The sequence below is a fragment of the Dreissena polymorpha genome, chromosome 1, assembly GCF_020536995.1.
Source record: "Dreissena polymorpha isolate Duluth1 chromosome 1, UMN_Dpol_1.0, whole genome shotgun sequence".
Classification (NCBI taxonomy): Eukaryota; Metazoa; Mollusca; class Bivalvia; order Myida; family Dreissenidae; genus Dreissena; species Dreissena polymorpha.
Window position 1 is genome coordinate 7,100,626 of NC_068355.1, and position 12,706 is coordinate 7,113,331.

The 12,706-nt window shown below is 36.7% G+C and overlaps 1 long non-coding RNA gene across 1 annotated transcript; it reads left to right on the forward strand.

The window, feature by feature from the left end:
• The first annotated feature begins 3,137 nt into the window (after positions 1 to 3,137).
• On the forward strand, positions 3,138 to 12,376 carry LOC127865308 (uncharacterized). Its single transcript, XR_008042580.1, has 3 exons — positions 3,138 to 3,284; positions 7,960 to 8,074; positions 8,879 to 12,376. It is a non-coding gene; the product is annotated as an uncharacterized LOC127865308 (long non-coding RNA).
• The last annotated feature ends 330 nt before the right edge of the window (positions 12,377 to 12,706 follow it).

The following is a 12,706-nucleotide window of genomic DNA, read 5'->3' on the forward strand; positions in this document are numbered from 1 at the left end:
GCCACACATGGCCAGAACAGAAATATTCCACCGTTCATATGAAATTTGGAAGTGTTACAAAAACAGTGCAGTGATCCAGAAATTATATTTCCAGACACTCTACCCTCGTGCAACACTACTTCCCCCGTGACGGTATTGATTCCATATACACCGTAACCGGGTTCGTGTTTTATTTTATTTTAGGGTGTTCATAACAAATAAAAGTAACATTTTGGCCACATATTTAAATGATATTTTAAAGCGAAACTGACAAAATATGTATTGTTTTATTGACACACAATCATACATGGCAATGACAGCGCATACAAAGCCAACAGCTTGTTTAAAACTAGTACTTGCTCTGTTTTCAGACACAACTATATCAATTAATTGACATTTTGTCAACCAATGCACAAGTTAGCCAGCTTATAAGGAAATATCATTAAGTTCATTTTTATTTCATTTCCGTGTTAAACGAGGCAACCAATGTACATGGTTATTGCAGCAAAGAGCTCTGTTGCTTCTTCTATGTTTCTAGGTGGGTATTGGAGATTCAAATCTCCGAAAGCTGCTTTGCAATTGTCAGGAACTCTTGTGATACACCAAGTTCTGGAGGGCGTTGAGAATACTCCCGTTCCACATCATTTAATTCCCTATTGTCAACCAATGGTATTTTACAATCTCTTGCACCATATACCTCTGGCTGAAAGAACAACACCTCAGGTTTTCCTGCAGGACATGAAATTCGGTTATTTCGACGAACACGATGAGTATTCCAAATATTGCAAACTTCATTCAGGTCTTTACTAACGACAGGAAGAAAACAGTATCTAATGCATTCTAAGTATACACTATCAGATGTGTCCAGTAATCCGAAATCACTTATCTTTAAAATGGTTCATCCATACATTTCCACACATTTCTCCAAGACTTCGCCAAAACTTCTCAATTCTGACATTTCTGTTAGATGAAACATAGACGAAGCTTAGGATCCCCTGGTACTGATCTGCGTCTGTCCATCGTAATGCCATTTGCACATCACGGACAATAGAATTTTCTGTACCGCGGTCACCGTAAACCCGTACTGGAATGCAATTAATTTCCCTAATGTTGTCTAATTAAAGCAAGATATGTACATCGGCGTTTTGTTAGAATAACAACATTTCAGCCACAACACTCTACGGGAAAATCCATCCACAGCTCAATGAATTGACAAACCGCATGGCTTCAATTTGTCCCAGCCATCTAAATGGATTGCAAAATTGGGACCATTGTTTATATAAATTCTCCGCCTTAACCTTCCCGCCTGACTTTATGCAACACCTTGTGGATCAATGAGTCCTAAAATTAGACGAACCATCTCAAATGTAGCTGCAAGTCCATGATAAATCAGGAGTCTTTGACGCATTTGCCGGTAACCAGCATTTTCACCGGGAACTGATAACTCAAGCAATATTCCTTGAATAATTTCTTCGAGACTGTGCTAACTTTGGCCTCTAGTCAGGCGGTAACGTCTCAAGACTCGGAAAATTGATCGTTCGCTTGTTATTTTTCCATTTCGTATGGCCATAACTTCATTATTTCACGTATAGACTACCCACTCTGACGATACTAAACAATAAGCTGTGATGATGTCATACCCTCAAGATCGGCGTCCTGAATATCGTATGCGGGCATGATCTGGAATTATCATAAAAAAATTAGAGATCTATTATTCAAATAAAAAATCCAAAGGTCTAACAAGTGGCTTTCCAAAGGGGGACATTGGTACTGTACCGTTTTCGACCTTTGAACTCTAAATGTGACATTAACACTGTATAGACTGTTGCATTAATGAATACAGAAAAATCGCACATCCATTTCTCACCCAGTAATTTCCATTTTTGTGTCTGAAAATAAATATTTAAAAACAGCTTTATGTATTTTCGTCAACAAAGATGCATTTACATTAAAAATATCAATCAATAAAAGGAAACTTACTACTTGCTATAGTATGCACGTATAATCCAGTTCTTGGTCTGTATGATAAAGACAATGTTCACCGATTGAAGAGCATCTATTTTTATATAACTGGCATCTTTCGCGAATTTATATTCATAATTTCATGAAGTTATCTGTTTTCGAGAAAAGTTATTTGTTTTCGCGAAATCTTCCATTATTTTCATGAAAATTTAATCTGTATGTGTTGGCAGTTTAGAGCACTAAAATGCATACATTCGTGTTAACATAATACATTTATTTCCGTGAAAATGTATCTGTTTTCGCGAAAATAATTTCTTTTTCGCGAAATCCTCCATTATTTTCATGTTATTTTAAGTTGTTAAGTGGTGGCACAAATATGCTTCCATAGTTCTGAGCCCAACACAGAGGTGAATGTAATGTAACCGTCGTGCAAAGAGATTGGTAACAAATAACTAACATTCTAGCGGGCACTATTAGATGCGCGCGCATCTAGTCATCGGGCACTATTCAAAATAACGGACCTGTGTAGTTTACATACGCAAAGAAGACAACAAATTTATTTGAGGTATAATATTATAAATTAGCTATCATGTATCTGCGTAGCTATTTTAGTTTTCCCCGAGGTAAAACGTGTGTTATTATACGTAAATATGTTTAAATCTGTACAAAAAGTCGATTGACCACGCATATAATATCCTTATGAATACTTAAGAACATGAAATACAGTAGCATGCGCTCTCTTTACAGGAAATTATGTATCCATTGAACAATATCGTTTGCATATATTAAATACTGCTGAAACCAAAAACTGGCACAATTCGTTGATGACGTCAAAAAAGAAAAAAAAGAAATAAGGATTTGAACTTTTTATGGAAAATATATATGGTATATTGCTTGAAGGGTGTTTTTTAACCAATTGTGACTGACGTCATTTTGTACAATACGCTTAGTATAAATAATTGAATGTTTCTCTTCCTTAATTATAATACTTATCGTTATTCGTCTTTTCCATTTTGTATGTCAGTACGCATTTAGAAAACAATAGCTACGCTACAATTTATTTGTATGTCACCTTTCTCGTGCATACATCTTATATCGACCAATGAATTCCCGTTGCAAATATCATATGACAATCACATGATAAAACTTGTCCTGGTTTGTTTTGGATATCACCTCTTCACAGTCGGTAAGTTTTCTAATCTGTTAGCGGTTGATGAATTACTTCAATAAGTAGCAGATGCCTAGGGGAAAATCGCTCGAAAAATGTTTAAATAGAGTTTATAACTATAGATAATTATGGCAGTAACTGCGGACATTTGAACACAAGCGATTAATGTATTAAGGTAAGATATGTATTTAGATAAGATACGTATTAGGGTAATAAATGTATTCTGATTAGATAATATGTATATTATACTGTGCGAGGGATGAAAATTATTGACTTTAAAAACAAGTTTGAAGAAACGAAAAATATTTTCCTCGTGTGATATATGGCGTCGTCAATTAAACAGAGTGTTATATGAGGTTCGTCGATGATTTAATATTACACTTAATCTATTAGTATGAAGCATAGATTCTTCTTCTTCGCCGTATCTCTGTGCTATGGCACGTCGACGTGGGCTCTCACATGATTTGACAATAAACGCCATCGGTTCCTGTCTTGGGCCGCCCATGTTAGGATTTTCGGACCCTCATCGTATCTTGAGAACGCTGCCGACTCCCATGTTGTTTTTGGGCGTCCACTTTTAGTTTTTTCGTCCAATCTTTCATTTAGTGTCATGTTTGCGATCATATTCTTTTCCATACGGAGTACATGGCCGAGCCCCTGATGTTGTCGGACAAGTACTCTTTGCATTATCGTTTCGTTATGGTTGAGGGCCTTCCTGATATCATCATTTCTCATCTTTTCCATGATGCGATCTCCAAGTATCTTTCGGAGTGATGCCATCTCGAACAGTAGCAGTTGCCTTTCTTCAGCTTTTCAAAGAGTCCAAGCTTCGCATCCGTACATGGCAATCGGGACTATGAGGACATTATACAGTCGCATTTTGGGTTTCTGATTAATGTTTGTGTTCTTCCAGATGCTGTCCAAGTCACTCATTGAGCCCAACGCTATGGCTGTTCTCACTTTGATGTCTTTCGCGCTGTCACATGTTGTGGTAAAGGTCGATCCGAGATACTTGAAACTTTCTTTATGTTGTAGTTTTTTTTCCTGAGCAGCATTTCCTCTTCTATACTCTTCTTCACTGTTTGCTCAGATTTCAAACTCAGTAGCATCCACTCTGTTTTGTTGTTGCTGATCTCTTACCCGTACCTTGAGCTGACGCTATCAACTCGTTTTACTTTTTGGAAGAAGGTGCGCATGTCATTCTTTCGGTTAGCTTCTTCTGCCTCACAGCCTGTTAAACCAGTCGTCAACGCACTTCTCGACATTATTGTCAATGACGACCATGAGCTGAGAGTATAATTGCTTCAATTTCTCATCCTGTGGGCTACTGTTCTTCCTTGCCTTTACCGTTCGTCGTTGGTCAGCCAGGTCGAGTACATTGTCACTTATCCAAGGAGAATTCTTGGATATATTGAAGCCAATTAATTCCTCAGCTGTCCTCTTTATCATGTTGGTAACGACCTTCAGTGCTACATCTACGTTTGCTTAGACGAACACATCGCCCTAGAGCTTCGAAAAGGTTCTTGAGTTCAATCTCATCTCTCTCTCTTACCTCAGATATTCTGAGTCGTTCAACGTCCACCCGTCTTGTGAGCGATCTATTTTGAACATTGCATCTTATTTTGAAATTTCCCATCACTAGGCTGTGATCGTTTTGCACATTCGGCACTGTTGCACTTTGGAAGATGCGTGCATTGTTGATACAGCTACACCATCTCTGGTCAATCTTGATGTAATCGATCATTTGTTGCGTTCGGTCTCCATATGAGCCCCATGTCCATTTTCTTGAATTGTTATGGATTAACCAGGTGTTCATGAGGTTCAGTGTGTTTAGCCTGCAGAACTGAAGGAGTCGCTCACCTCTTTTATTAATTGTGCCGTAATCAAAGCGCCCCAATGTTCCATCTCATGTGTCGCAGTCAGAACCGACATGTGCGTTAAAGTCTCCAAATATGATCCTGAAATCCCTTCTTGGCGCGTTGTCGATTACTTGCTGTAGTGACTCGTAAGCGCAGTCAACAGCCTAGTTACTATGGCTTTTAGTTGGTGCCTACACTTAAATGATGGTGATATTGTGGCCTTTTGTAAATGAAACGCGCACTGATGACTCTTGACGGCAAAGGATTCCAATCAATTAGGCTTTTGGCTGCCTTTTTCGAGAGCAGCAATCCAACACCACCTTGATGCGCCTTCTCTTCGCCCGAATACTGAAGTTTGAGTTCGTCATGCTTCAATTTGCCCTGCTATGTTCGTCTCATCTCTGATAGACCAATAACGTCCCACCTGAACCACTTGTTAAGATGGTCGATCAGTAGTTCAAGGCTCTCGTTCTTCCAAAGCTTTCTAACGTTACATGTGCCGATTGAAGTTTGGTGTTTCGCATCAATCAGCTTCGTTTCACTGTTCCTTCCCTGTAGACCATTTATCGAACTAGAAACCAGGGTTTCCCTAGGTCTACGACGGGGCGCGTGTTTTTTCCGGCGACCGCCCAGCTCGCATTCTCCATTATGTAGTTGTCTTCTCATGTTTGTTTATTGTGGATTTTTTCGCGATGCGGTTCCAAAGTCAACACTATCTAGCTTTCTGGCATAGGTACACACCGTTGACCTCACTTTTAGGTTCATCCGCCATTGTAGGTAGCTTTTAACTAACACGGGCATCACCGAGCCCTTCTCGCAACTAGCGAGTAAGACCATTTAACCACAAGTTAAAGCACGGTTTATGGAACGGTTTAAGTCCTGTTGATTTAACGTCATGAGCTGGACGAATGTATAATTATTATATTTTAGAAGACAGATACATAGATTATAAAATGATATTGTTGAAACACGTTAACATAACACATAATAATAATATCAGCATGGTAGCAATTCTAAATATGTCGTTTGAAACTCTCTTGTTTAGATTCCTTAATGACATTCTGAATTACGATATGTAAGTCAGAATATCATAAAGGAATCTAAACAATTTCGATCCATTCATTATTTTACCAGAACCAGTTATAAAACAGCTTGTTCAATTATTTCGACACTAAATCACATAAACAACGTAAACAAATATCCACTTGTTTAATTCATAAATGCAAAATAAATACTTATGTATGCAGGGTAAGAAATTGAAATTGAATGAACTTAACATATAGCGTGTATTAATACATAAAAGGGTGCGTTTATGTAAGGTTTGATTAAAATTAGCTTTCAAATGTATTCAACAGTTAACCTAGCGCATATTGATTAGCAATAAGTACTAGATATTCAGTTATTTAAAAGTTACTAGTACATGTAGCGAAGTATAGACTAAGTTTCTATTATTCTTACTTACGTTACTGGTCAATGTATCAAAAACTGTCCTAATGAAATGGAAAAATTTAATCTGTTTATATTCGAAATAATTAGTATTATTCGAAATATTATATTGTGCGTTGAACTATGTTGTTTAATTTACTAAGTTGTCTACGTTCCGTTGTTGTTGTTTCTTGTTGTTATTGTTTTGCGAGTTTGTCTTGTTTTGGATCTCCTTAAAACCAAAACAAAAACAGTCTTAATAAAACTTAGTCAGTACTTATGCCCCAATGATATCTCGGACGAGTTCGAAATTATATTACGTGGGATAAAACACTAGATCACTTGGTCAACTGAAAGAAAACTCTAAACGTTGTTTTGGAAAATCTTCATAAAACTCCCAACAACATTTGTTCCAATTATACTTCGGTCGAATTCGAAAAGGAGTCCTCTACATTGAAAACATGGCCATCAAGTCGCTGGGCAGTTTTCTATGTATGGAATTAAACGTTATGAACACTGTAGATGTCACACGTATTGCTTAATCTTTATGAAATGCGCTCAGAACATTCGTCATAATATACCTCAGCCGATTTCAAAATTGATTCTGGTCCATTGAAAAACATGCCGCCCAAGGAGGGCAATCTTACTTACACGGCTTGAGTGAAACCTGTGAACACTTATAAGTCACATTTTTTTCCAAACATAATGAAATTGCTAAGAACATGTGTTATAATGTATCACGGCTGAGTTCGAAAACAATTATGGTCCGTTGAAAAACATGTCTGCAAGGAGCTGGGGCAATTTTACATATACTGGTATATTTAGACCTTTAAATTTATTAGTTGAATGAAATGAACGTACGGAGAGCTGATTCAATAATAAATTTAACTGAAGGAACAAAATGGTATGATATGTAATAAAACGAAATAATATACGGCAGAGCAAGACCATAGCCGTGTAACGGCCACGGGCCTTTTATATACATCCGGGCATCCCGTATGCTCTTGTCTAAACATACGGACCTTTTAAAATGTTATGATTTTCTGAAACCATGGACACGTAGACAAAAACTTTTTATGTTATAAGATAAGTTAGATACGACTGTATTAAAATAAAAATGTATATAGCGTTAAGCGTTGAGTATTATTGCTGTAATAAAAAAACGGTTCGTCGCTCCGATTATTTTAATGTCCACTACTTCCTATTCAGCGGAACACTAAACCCTTGATAATTGCCACAATAAACCAAGCTTATCAGTCAGTTTCCCTAATATACTTATACCGACGATTTACTTTTGGCGCAAACATATTTATATACAAGCGAAACACTTGAATACTAAATCAGTGTGTAGCTATTTATTCTTAAAAATATACTTTATGATATTTATAGTTTTAAACAGTCTGAGTGAAATTAATATTATATAATATTCATGTACACCGAAATACAGGCATGTAACGTTGATTAAGGTAACAAATTCAATTAACAAGCTATAAAATAGATATTACATTTCATTCGAGTTATAAATTTTATACAATAGTGTCTTGTATTTTATTTGTGTTTATCAAGGTACATGTGTTCGATAAGTAGCGTACTATTTCTGTCCGTGGCAGAAAAGCTTGAATGGAAATCACTACACCAACGCGATCAAAGAACAAGCAATACCAAAATCACAAATATGCAGGTATAGTATTAACAATTGTTTGTAGTATAGTTGTGTTTATTTATAGTTTACACTGAACATAAATACATAACACACGTTTTTAGACAGATGGGCCAATCGATAGAGCGACAAAGAATGATATACAAACGAAATTACGGACTAACGAACGGACGGAAAGAAAAAAAAGACAGATATATACTAGTCTATAGACAAGCAGGTGCCTGGCGGGTATTGTATCAGCGTGCGGATGGGCGAACAAACTGACATGCGGACATAAAGTCAGACAAACAGAAGAGATTCAAGGATTGACAGCCAGACTTTCAGACTGATTTACGGACAAACCTACGGGCAGTGGTGCGAGCGGATGGATCATGGGACCGACTCACACACAGACACGAAGAGAAACCAAATTCATAAAATGACGAATTCCTGTTGTTAAATTATTTTTTAAACGCATAAAAAGCAATTGTTCAAATCATGCTTCAACCAATTGAAATTTTATCATAATAGATGTATTTGTAATCTGGCCTTAATCGATTCATCAGTTCTCGTGTCAAATTTTACAGCCTATACACATTTTAAATGATAAAACTTCAACATATTGAATACGAAATACAAAGAATACTTTTGTTGTCATATATTACACACACCGCATGTTTGATACAAAACAATCAAATAGTATTCACTAAAAATATATAAAACATTTATATAACACACTTAGTTATATCGCTTTAAGCCAATGGAATAAACATGTGTATCAGTCTCATTAGGACTGTATATAAGGTAACCACAACTTCAAAAGTGAAATAGTATTTGCATATCTAGATTCCAGAAAACTTCACAGAATTTTCTATCCAGTTGTCAGAAGCACTTGATGACAATTGGGATGGAAAGGATACTGTAATGGAGCGGAGACAATCTTACTTGTGGATGGAATGCATGGAGATGATAGGATCGAAACTAGATGGAAAGGATTTTAAATGTTTTCATTTTGGGTGCAAAACGGAAGGAACCACAATTCCTAGGCTCCAATCTGATTTTGATATGTTAACAAGTCACAACAAGGTGAATGTCATGAGAGTCTTGGGAGACTGGCTGACCGTGCTAATTAACGTTCTGATGCTCCGCGACGACATTACAACTCCTCAACAGTACCTACTACAGGTCTTCAGAACGGACACACCCGAACCAGTGACCAATCTGTTTGTGAGGAAAGACTCTGGAGGAATACTGGTGAGTGCTGAACGATGGAAACAGCGCCTCGAACATATAATGCAAGATCAAGGAGAGGCAACAAAAAATGGGCCTTCTGTGAGTGATATAGCTAAATGGGATTTGGTACAAGCATTTCATGTACAAAAGCCTCTTCCTGAAATACAACACTAGATAGACAGATGTAGGGGTAGACACTGGCCGCCAGTTCAGCTACTTGAGGCTGCACGAGTAGCCCCGTGTTCCTGGTACCAGACGGTCATCCAGACAGTGATTACAAATGCGAAGAAAGGCGCCTGTCTCCGAACCTGATAGAACGGATGTTAATATTTAGATTTAATAGTACACAAATAAAAGGTTATATTGTGTTAAAACTAATTAAGAAATCCTTATTTTCAAATTGTGTAGGAGATTATATATCAAGCTTTCATTGTAAAACTTAAATGTTTTACACCATAGAGAGAACGCATCCGTCTCTGTGGTGCGAACGTAACCTAATGTTTCTCCTTTGGCTTTGTTTAAACGTATTGAGGAAATGGCTGCGATTGGGAAGGCTCCCGCATTTTATCATAGATGAGGTGAACTTGTTCGATGGAAAAGTTTCTTATGTGCAGCAGAGGCGCCTTTTAGTGTATGTAGATTCAATGATAAAAAACAACTTGCAAGATGTATTTTACATTGATATAGATGAAATAAGAAGTCGGTTACAAGAATGTAGTATAGGGCGAATTGGACAAGCTGGGGGGGGGGGGGCTTGGACGTGAATGTTTACGTAACAGCATCAGCTTACTGCTGAAGTTTGAGTGCTTGGAAAACTTGTTTAACTCATTACCATGTTTTATATCACAAATACACGGTTCTAATACTTTAACCTTAGAGCAAGAGATACAATGTGCAGTACAACAAGTTGTTGAATTCTTCACTAATGTCAGATTATACACGTGTATGCGTAACAAAATTCAATGAAAGCATCTAACTGTTTGCGACTTCGAAATGTTATTAACAGCGAAAGTTTAAGTCGTTTTCAATATTCCTTAAACACAGATGTAGCTTCTAGTCGCTTGAAGTTGGCTTCCATATTGTACTGGAGTGGACATTTTAACGCGGCATTAAGAGTGTTGGAGGTTGTGGAAAAAAGGTATCACAGAGTGGTCAAGGATGTGTGTGGAATAATACTTATAGAAGGAGACCGTGATCTCCAGGTGTTGGCTAACATGCTATCAGGCAACAAGTACAAGGGATTCAGTGAACTGCAATTCGCATTTTGTGTCCGGTTTCTAAGGGAAGAAACTTACTGCGTCCCATGCATTTTGTTGTATGAAATGAAGCCTAATATCACTGAAGAGGAAATTGCAGAAAGACACCCTGTTCATAAACGATGGATGGACAGTGCTGAAGTGGATGCTCGTCCGTCCTTGAACTATTTACAATGCCTCACTTATGGAGGAATCGGTGGTCGTGACGATCAGCTGCGTGCATTGGACGCCTTGCGGTCTAATGAATATGTTGCAAAAATTAAAATCAACCTGTATCACCAAGAGACTGCACTGAACATGCTGGGGCATTGCTATGAGATTGAAGGAGAATATGATTTGGCGTTATATTACTACGAGGTTTCGTTAAGTCTGTGCAATCCAAACAATGCTGCTAACTGGCACCTCGAGCGTATTCTTCGTCTAATAGGAGGTTAAAAATAAGACAGAGACTTGTTTTCTAAACAATCTTACAAAACAAAATACTAAACAGGCATTTTGTTAAGGAAAAACTATTGTATGATCAGTTATTTTGCTTTGTTTAATTATTCAATAATATAAAACTATGTAAGACACGCACTTTTCAAGTATATTTCAAAATAGTAACATGCATGCCTATGGTGCATGCCCTGTAATGATTTTCTCATACAGAAGGAACTATGTTGTAACCTTTGTGATGTTGTTTTGTAAACTGATTAATGTGTGTTGTCAATGTCCATGTATGCATAAGTAAGAAGTTATGAGCTGCAACTACAATTATTAATATACATGTGTAACTCCATTTGAAAATGATACATTTTATCACCATTATCATGTTCAACTAACATTGGATTCGTTAGTTGTTTTAACGACTTAATAGCTTAAACAAATAAGTATTGATTCCATTCACCGTACCGATTTAGCCGTAACTGCTAGCCATATGTAGATGTCATTACTATTTTTAGGTAAATTAACCACTAGTATTTGCAAATATTCGAATTCCAACGTATTGTTCTTGTTGGAAATTATAGTAAACGTTGTTTTATTTTTTTTAGAAATCGCGTTTACATGCGAGATACATAATCATTCAATTTATCTCATTCAATACTAGAAATAATCGACCCTTTGTACAGCCATCATTCCGATCATTTCTCAGTAAATCATAGATAGATAGATATATAGATTGATTTTAGTATAAGGATAAAACATGATAAAACATATCTACATACATGATAAAATAGTAAAACAATAAACATGTATAAGAAATGAAACCATGCTAATTACATTGCACCAAGGATTATTTCCATTGTGGTCCTTGTATAGTGACATAGAGAGGTATGAGAAGAATATCAGAGATTTGAGTTATAAAAGACAATTATTTGCATAAAAAGGTAGATATATTAAAATGTGAATCAATTAAAAATTAACTATATAGATCTAAAAGAGTGATTACATATTAAGAAGATGAGTTTTGACTGACAACTTAAAATTAGATATACTTGTAATATTCCTTAAGAAGGAAGGTAGTTTGTTCCACAGAACACAAGCATTATATGCAAAAGATTAAGCACCAAAACCTTTGACTTTGGGTAAAATATAGCACCCACGTTCGCTTGACCTAAGTGTAAGGTTGAGCGCTCTATAACCAGGTTTAAACCCCCAATGCTTTGCATTGACCGTTCCAAGGCGGTGACCCCAGCTTTATTCATATTTTGTGTTTATGTTGGTTTGTATTGTGCTGTATTGTGCTGTTTTGTACTGTTTGGGAAATCGGCCACTTGCCTTAAATAAAGGACCAACTAATTGTATTTAATGAAAATTCAATACTGCTCCAGCAGCTGGCGTTTCACTTCTTTATATTGTATGAATAAAGAGTGTCAAAGGGAACAAAGTTTTCACTCATATATTCAGGAGCCAAACCATTTTTGATTTTGAAAGCTTTCTCCACTCTCTTTTGTACAGATAATCTGTTAAGTTTATCTTTCCAAAATTTGGTAATACCATGATACCAAAAACAACATGCGTAATCGAAATGACATTGGATTAGAGCCATGACCAGACATTTCTTAGTGTGGAATGAGAGCAAATCACGTTTTCTATACAGAAACTTTAACATTGTATTGGCCATTTTAACATCAGAACTACCCATGTAATCACCAGACAGAGACTGATCAAGTGTAGAACCATAATATTTGACTGTAGAGGTTGA